The following is a 7928-nucleotide window of genomic DNA, read 5'->3' on the forward strand; positions in this document are numbered from 1 at the left end:
CCACACTTCTTTTTGATGAGAAAGAAATAAAAGATTAGAAAAGGGGACGGCCGGGTCCGGACACTGTTTTCCAGACCTCTTACCAAAGCACAAAGGATAAAGAAAGTGTGCCCACCAAAGTGACTGACCGGGCACTGGGGCCAGGGCACTCACCCAGGCCCTAACCCCAGGTACTCACCACCTACACAGCGCTGGGGAAGCTCTTTGGCTACCCTACCTGTAAGGGGAGAACCACAGCACCTTAACTGCAATATTTGTCACAAAGGAAGATGAGATGAGTTGCAGGTATGGTAGACAATTGGCAGACTGCGCAGGGCACTGGGTTCTCCAGTTTCCAGATATGTACACAGCCAGAGAAGCAGCCTTGAGTGGGGACTTTGAAGGAATTTGACCAAGGTCAGGCCACCCTATAGAGTCTCAGTGTCTGCCTGACTCCCAGACCTGTGCTCTTGACCCTCCCAGTCTGAACATCGGGTATTCAGACATGAGAGCAAACAAATCTTGTCTTAAAAAACCCATTGATGGAAACAACCATACGAAAATCTAGCAGCCCGGGACAAACAGGCCTTAAGATGTCAGATTTTTCTATCTTTACTGCAAGACACAAAGACACGGAAATTAATTCAAGCCCTCTCTCTGCTCTGGCTTACATTTTGGTCTCCAGAGGACCTGGGGGGATCAGTGAGTGTGGGAGTAGCAAGGGAGGAACAGAAAAAGTCAAAGCGAAGAGAGAGAGAGATTTTAGAATGTAAATCTGCAGGCGCAGGTCCGAAAGGCCCAGCCCGCGGGCTGGCTGTGCATCCAGGACTGGAGCCCGGGACTTGGCACACGTCGCCAGGGCTTTGTCCACCTTATCCTGTGACCTCTGTCGGGGCTCCCAGTGTCCCCACCCTACACCCACCTCAATGTCTGCAGGAGACACTGCCTCCAGTCATGCGACAGACTCACTGAAATTGTTGGGACAGAATATTAGAATGTTCTCTGAACCGTTCCCATTTTATTTGGTTCGAGTTCCAGCAGCTCGCAGAGGCAGATGCTATTCCCACCACTTGCTGCCTCGCTCCGATGAGGATTAATGTGTCACATCAGAGAGAGGACTGATTATAACAAAGTCTGACGGGGCACCCGATGTCTTCATTCCCTTCCTCTTCACTTCCTTCCTTCCCCTTCACCCTGTGTCTCTTTCTTATTGATTGATTCACTCAACAAACAGAGGCGGTGCCCTAGGCTTTGTGCCCGGGGTGGGATTCAGAGAGAAGAGAGAGATTCAGCGTCTTTCCCTTAAGGAACTCATTCTTTAGTTAGGGAGACAGACAATGAAACCCAGCCAGAAGCCAGCCCAGCACATTCAGAGGCATGGAGCCTCGACACAGGGAGAACATTCAGGAACCAGCTCGAGCAGAGAATGGCCACGGTAGTGGCAGTGCTCAAAGCTGGAGCTGCCAGCTAAATGAAAGCATTTGGACTTGGGCCCATATCAGTCATGCCCTATTGATCCCACCCCTTAATACACCTCCTATCCATCCTTGACCGCTGTCCTGCTCAGACACTCATCATCTCTCACCCGGACATTACCTCCTTCCAGACCCTAACTGTTCCGCTGCTGCAGTTGATGTCCATGGTTCCCAGTTGGTGACACCACTCAACTGCTCGAAACCGCTCAGAGGCTAGAGTTCCAGTCAGCCAGCTGGTGAGGGCCTGTCCGTGGGAGATTACTGCATTGGAGGGAAGAGGGGAACACTGAACTTGATCTCTTGGCTCCCAGGCAAATACTGGTGCTGGGGGGCTTTTCCTTCCCATGACCATGTCTGGGTATCCAGGGTCCACTCTACAGATGTTTCTGTCGCAAGAGGGTATGTGGATGTAGGTCAGGGAAGAATGGTCTGGTAAACAAGGCAGGGTGGATGAGCTGCACCAAGCCATCCTTGGGCACAAGCAGGGCCACCTTCCAGTGCAAGGCCCCCAACCCTCCACCCTCCACCCCCCACCCCTTACTCTACCCCCACCATGGCACTGAGCTCTTTCCTCAAACCTCCTCCAAATAACCTCAGCCAGGACCCACCACCCACACTCAGTCATCACTTTCCGGGCAGGGTGTACATACTCTTTCCTGTCCCTCATCCCTTCCCAAGTTTCTATATGTGGATACACCATGAGCCATTAATATACAGGGCTTTGCTTTCTGATATGCCAAAACAATCAAACAAACGAAACAAAACACAGGCCTTGTTGTCCTTTGGAGATCCGGTCTCCTGTAAATCAAAATGTTTGGTTTCCCCAGCTGGGATCTTGAATGAGGTCCTAAGAGCTCCTTTTGGAAGTCAAAAGATAAGCAAACATCTTCTCTTTCATTTCAACCGAGGAGGAAGAAATACTACTCATCTTGAGGCAATACCAAAACAAAACAAAATTCGTACACCCATATCGGGCCACTTATTGATCTTACTGATTCCTATGAGTTCAGTCTCCTCATGTATGAAATTGGAATCAGTCTGTTGGACGGATTAAAGATAAGGTAAGGAAATCACCCACTTTGTACACTAGCTAGTAACTAGCAACTAGGGGCACCTGGCTGGCTCGGCTGGAAGAGCATTCGACTCTTGATCTCAGGGTCGTGAGTTCGAGCCCCACGTTGGGTGTAGAGATTACTTAAAATAAATACATAAAATTTGATGAATAGCAACAATTGTTACCAAAAATGATTTAATTACTGAAGAACACAGAGGAAATTATGATTGAGGAGGATTGTAAAGTGCTCCTAGCCTTAATGAGAAATAAATGAGAAAAACAAAACACTGTATAATGAGTGACCTTAGCCTTTTGTTCCAGAAAGCCTACCCTGGAGAACTGATCTCTAGGTGATGTCCAGGTAAATGCACATCTGTGTAGTCATCTGGGTGTCCTCCCCGACTTGGCTGGGCTTGTCCAAAGCAGGGACTTGGTTGATTATACTCTGAGCTGCAGGAAGGAAATCTATTCATTGAATCAGAATAAACAGGGAAGGGAAGGAGTCTTACCGATGACTTTTCAGGGTATCTCATCTCCCAGTGCCTTCAAAAGAGCTCTGACAAGGGTGGGGAGCCACTACCTTGCTCTGAATGAAGACGAGCATTCCTTGCTCTGGGAAGACCTTTCTGTAACCAAAGGTGAATCTTAAAGGCCGTTCAAGAGGCACCTGGGAGAGGGGGCTGTCCCAGCCTGTCAGGTCAACCAGCTTAGCCCTGGCAGATGCTGGAGTCAGAAGCCACTACCACCAGATCAGGCCCCCTGCGCCATGCAGAGACCAGGGGGCTTCTGCGCCAGTCACCGTGATAGAAACAGGGGGCCCTGGGCCCCACCACACTCAGCCCTGAAATCCTCAGCTCTAATTCCATGCTCGTGAAGCAACTGCGTATTGGTAACTTGCCTTTGGTATAGACTTTGGTAGAACACAGTGCCCGGGTGCATGACAACTTCTAAATCTCCAAGGCTGAGGAGCAAGCTGGGGAATGGTGTTGACACCAAGGGCTGCCTCGCCCCTGAGCAGAATAAATATCAGTAGTACCCGATGGTCACTGAGCACGCCACCAGTGAGGTACTAAGTGCCTTGTACTCATTCTCTCCTTGGATCTCCTAACAACCCTGTGGGAACAGGTCCTGTGATTAGCGCCCATTATCTGGGCCAACTGAGGCCCTGAAGGATTAAGCCATTCCCCCAACCTCACATCAGTAGTAGGTGTCAGGGCTGGGACAGAAATCAGAACCCGTGCTCTCAACCAGTACCCCACCCAGCCTCCCTGAGGGGGTTCCCCCAGCGCTAGACAGAGCATGAGCTCCGGAATTGGGCTGCAGTGCATGTCAATTATTAGTAATAGGCACGGGGGGTGGGAACCGTTCCCAAGGCATCCTTGATGGAAACAAGGGAGAAGCATCGCCTTCCACTCTTCATTGGGCCTGTGTCTCCCAGCCCTACTCACCCAAACACTCCCACACATGCACGGGCACACTCACAAAAGCAACAGGATTTTCCAGATGTCCAGCTCCCCCAAGGTAAAAATAACAGGAAGTAGCTGGGGCCAATGGAATATGCTATACTTTTGTTGCGGGGAAAGGAAAGGAGAAGCAGAGAGAAACTAGAACCGTACCCATTCCTTGGTGCTAAAGGAATAGGGTGCAGGGATATCAGAAATTCACTGGGAGAAGGAGGGGAGGGGAATTGGAGAGAAGTGGGATCTCCACTTTCCAGGAGAGTGCATATATGGACGGGAGCCCCGGTGCAAATCCAGGCTGCCTCCCTGTCTCCCTCTACCCTTCCTCCCTGCATCAGCTAGAATCAAACTCGATGGGAGACTGGAGAAGGCCCATCAGGATCTGTACACAGAACTCTGGACAAAGAAGCAGGAGGCCTGGGGTTCGCCCCCCCCCCCCGCCCCCAGCCGGACAATCTAGAACATCTTTCCCTCTGGGAAAGCCATGAAACAAGAGCTGATGTTTCTCAGCCTTCACCCAGCTGCCATGCTGGGCCTGGGCCATGGGCAGGGCCTGAAGGTGAGCCCGATCCAGATCTGGATCCACTGTGGGTGTAGCCGGCTCCCTCCTAACGCTCCCCTCCCCCTCCCCATGCAGCAGAGGCCAGAGAAGGCCTAGATGGTGTGCATGCCCTGAGAGCTTCTGCTTGGAAGCTGAAATGGCCTGATAGTGACTCAGAAACCACGGATGTTCTTGAGGCTGATGGGTTCTTATAGATCGTACAGGCAGCTCCCTTCGTGGGGCTGCGAAACCACAAGACGGGCCATGACCACTCCCAGGGAAGGAGACGGAAGCGGCAAAGAGCTTTCTGCCCTGGGAATCTTGAGAGCAAGCACCAACTCCACTTCCTCTGAGATAAAACCGCCTCTGGGCTACAACAGGCCCCAGCTGCGACCTTGTCCCAGCCTGGTCCTCAATGAAAACATTTTGGGTAGTCATACTGGCAACAGTAATGACAGCCTTTTACCGAGTTGCTTACAGCGCAGGCATTGTGTTCAGAGCTATATGTGTGACATATATAATCGTTTCATCCTTAAAGCCACCCCACTTTAGAAATAAAGAATCTGAGGCCTAGCCACATCACATGCCCAGTAAGTGGGAGAGACTTTCACCTCAGGTTGGCAGGCTCCAGGGCCTGTGTTGTTAACTACACTTTTACGCTACAGTGTCCCTCTTCCTGTGCCAGTGTCATCCTCCTCCAGGAAGTCCTCCTGGGTGCCCCCCTTCCTCCACACAAAAGTCCCCTCTCCATCCTCTTGGGTCTCGCAGCATATCTTTTTATATCATTCTTCAGACATCTCTCTTATACTACTTTGTAGGATTTCCTTCCCAGACTCTCCCTGGGAGTTTAGCTGTTGTGATTAGGTGTGGGGGAAACAACCTACACTAAACAAACCCATATGAGACCGATTGATAAACCTGGAAGGCAGTTTATTAATTTACACCGAGAAATGAAACCACCCAGCAGACGGGAATCTTGATGTTGACTGGTCAGCACAATCTCTTTCAGGAAGGATAGACTTTTGGGAAAGGAAATCAATACCAGAAGGTTCTTTGTTCAATCCAAAGTCAGAGTGAAGGAAGTTGATGGATTGACACTTAGGTAAAGCCTGACACACCCCGATAAAGCCTCCAACCTGCCAAGAGGTCAGAATGGCATATGGGGTCCTCTTCTCTGGATAGTGCTGGATTTTTCTGGATCCCAGGAAGATCTTGCCTTTCTGGCTGCATGTACCATGGTTGTGCCTACCCTTTCTGGTAGCTTGTTTGTTTAGATTATTTCTGCATACTTGATAGAACTGAGAGGGAATTTCCCATGGAGACCCAGTGAAGGAGAAGAATCAATACTGTGCTGCCCTTTGCAGAGCTTTGACTTCCACGTGGCCATTTCATCTCTGCGCTGCTTCTCAATGGAGGGATGGCAGATGGCAAAAAAAAAAACATGGAAGCCAGACTGCCTGGGTCTGAATCCCAGAGAGGAGGTTTCCCCATCTCTACATTGGAGATAATAATAGCACCCACCTCATCATGTGTCAGGAGAGTGCAATGAGTTAGTACACATAAAGTGCTTAGGACAGTGGCTGGCATCTGGTAAGCACTCAATGCTTGTTAGTCATGATTAATAATTCATTTTATAGATGGAAAAACTGAAGCCCAGAGAGACAGAAAGTCAACGAAGATCACGCAGCCAGTAAGTGGCAAAGCGCTCATTCAAAAGCAAACGGGCTCCCTTCAGGTGCCAAGGATTTCTCCTGAACCGAACCAGTTTCGTACCCTTCATCCTTCACGAGAATCCCAAGAAGAGCTTGTTTGAAAATGCAGATTCCCACCCACTAGCTAGGGTAACGTTTAAAAGGATGAAACTATCAGGCTCTGGCAAGGACACTGTACAACTGGAGGGAGTTAGGTAGACACTGTCCCTCAGGGAATGTGTTTGGCAGAGTCAAACGGAGCGAGAAAACGCCTGCGGGGTCAGCCAGGGTCAACCAGGGAAGAGAACCACTCTTCGTGCGGTTCTCAGGGATTTGGCCCTGCTCAGTGTGGGAACTGGCTATGCGCTCTTGTAAAACTCTTGTCTTTGCTTCTAAAGTTGGAGCTTCGACAGCATCCTTCCTCATCAGGGAAATACAAATCAAAACCACACTGAGACACCACCTCACGCCGGTGAGAGTAGCTAAAATGAGCAAATCAGGAGACTATAGATGCTGGCGAGGATGTGGAGAAACGGGCACCCTCCTACACTGTGGGTGGGAATGTAAACTGGTGCAGCCCCTCTGGAAAACAGTGTGGAGGTTCCTCAAAAAATGAACAATAGAACTCCCCTAGGACCCAGCAATAGCACTGCTAGGAATTTCCCCAAGGGATACAGGAATGCTGATGCACAGGGGCACATGTACCCCAATGTTCACAGCAGCACTCTCCACAATAGCCAAATCATGGAAAGAGCCTAAATGTCCATCAACGGAGGAATGGATCAAGAAGATGTGGTCTACATATACAATGGAAAACTACATGACAATGAGAAAGAATGAAATCTAGCCATTTGTAGCAACGTGGATAGAACTTGAGGGTGTTATGCTGAGCGAAATAAGTCAGGCAGAGAAAGACAGATACTATATGTTTTCACTTATAGGTGGATTAGGAGAAACTTAACAGAGCACCATGGGGGATGGGGAAAGGGGAAAAAATAGTGGGGGAGAGGGAGGGAGGCAAACCATGAGAGACTCTTGAATGCTGAGAACAAACTGAGGGCTGATGGGGGAGGGGGAAGGGGGGTGATGGGCATGGAGGAGGGCATTTGTGGGGATGGGCACTGTGTGTTGTATGGAAACCAACTTGACAATAAACTATAAAAGAAAATAAATAAATAAATAAATAATTAATTAATTAAAATAAAGTTGGAGCTTCGGTGCCACAGGTCAGACAGCCAGGAGCAGAAGGCGGATCTGGGGGAGATCAAGGAACAGGCTGGACCCCAGAAACTCTAACCAGAACCCCCCAAAGATGAATTTCTGAATCCCAGAAACCCATGTCAGCTTTTGCTGCGTCTGTCACCGATGATGTGGGCATTTTGGAAAAGCCAGTGTTTTGCCTCCAGCTGCACACAGACACACGTGGCTCAGGAGGAGAAACCAGCTGCTCGTGCCCGTCAGCAAGGGGTGTCAGCAGATCCGCCACAACATGTGTGAGCTGCGGAAAGGCTGCTGCTTCCTTTCCACCTTCCGAATCCCCTCAAGGATCCTCCTCATGGCCCCACCCCAACCAGAAACACAGAAGGAAGAGAATCCTGTGTAGCCACCACACCTACCCTACGATCAAGCAATTCCACTCTAGATATTTACCCAAGAGAAATGAGTGCATATGTTCACCAAAAGACATGTGCAAGAATGTTCATAGCAGCTTTATTCATAATAGCCAGA

Source organism: Hyaena hyaena, unplaced genomic scaffold, assembly GCF_003009895.1.
Source record: "Hyaena hyaena isolate Hyena2069 unplaced genomic scaffold, ASM300989v1 scaffold_252, whole genome shotgun sequence".
In the NCBI taxonomy this organism is placed as follows: Eukaryota; Metazoa; Chordata; class Mammalia; order Carnivora; family Hyaenidae; genus Hyaena; species Hyaena hyaena.